The sequence below is a fragment of the Lissotriton vulgaris genome, chromosome 5, assembly GCF_964263255.1.
Source record: "Lissotriton vulgaris chromosome 5, aLisVul1.2, whole genome shotgun sequence".
Classification (NCBI taxonomy): domain Eukaryota; kingdom Metazoa; phylum Chordata; class Amphibia; order Caudata; family Salamandridae; genus Lissotriton; species Lissotriton vulgaris.
Window position 1 is genome coordinate 1,454,579,644 of NC_141693.1, and position 865 is coordinate 1,454,580,508.

General features: G+C 43.8%; 1 pseudogene; it reads right to left on the minus strand.

Annotated features, from left to right (window-relative positions):
* Positions 1–201: 201 nt before the first annotated feature.
* On the minus strand, positions 202–369 carry LOC147712736 (small nucleolar RNA U3; annotated as a pseudogene).
* Between the last annotated feature and the right edge of the window lie 496 nt (positions 370–865).

The window sequence follows — 865 nt, forward strand, 5'->3', positions numbered from 1 at the left end:
TGATGTCTTCCCCATGTGGGCACTCCCTGACAACTTCTGGTGGCCAGACTTGTTCAGCTAGAAGAATGTCATAACCACTGTTCCAAAGGACCTGGGCGCGTGAGCGTGCACGCACAGAAGTCACCCTAAGTGCGCAGTGTGCTGTATTTAGCACGCACTCCAGCGACACCGTTCGAGCCGCCGTTTAAAATCCGAGCGGTGCCAAAAACTGCCATTTCCTATTAAACGGTCATCAATAGGTAACAGCAGCTGCATTAAAGCAACACTGTCCTCTCGCTTCAAGCTCAGAAGGGAACACTTTAACACTTAATCCTCAATCACAATTCATCAGTTAGGAACTATAGAAATGATACCTGTAAGTGCAGCCTTAACACAGACGATTGCAGCTCACACGGACAGAAAAAGTAAAAACCCTTCTTATGTACAGTAAGAAAAGGTTCGGCATCATCAACTCCAACAAAAACATATGGCTGTATAACACCGCAAAATACCAATCTAAATATGCACAGGCAGACGCATTCTTCGGAATAAAGCATTCTCAGTCGATCCTGGGTGACTCACTGCTTTAAAAATCTGCATAATCGAAATCAGCAACCAATCACATTCAGCCTGCCTTTTCCTGACACACACGGATTCCCTGCTCTCTGCTCCCGAAACAGACAGAGGACTACAGTGTGAAAGTTAAAGTTCAAACAGGTAAACAAAGCGTAGCCAAAGTTTTGTTTCGTGCTTTGGCTACCAGCATCAAACACATTTTTACCTATTGAAAAATTAAGAGAACCAGTTGGTAAACTCACAGCAAAGACAATCTAGCGTTACTTCCACAGTTTTTTGCTCTGCACTAAATGAGCATTATTACAGTTTC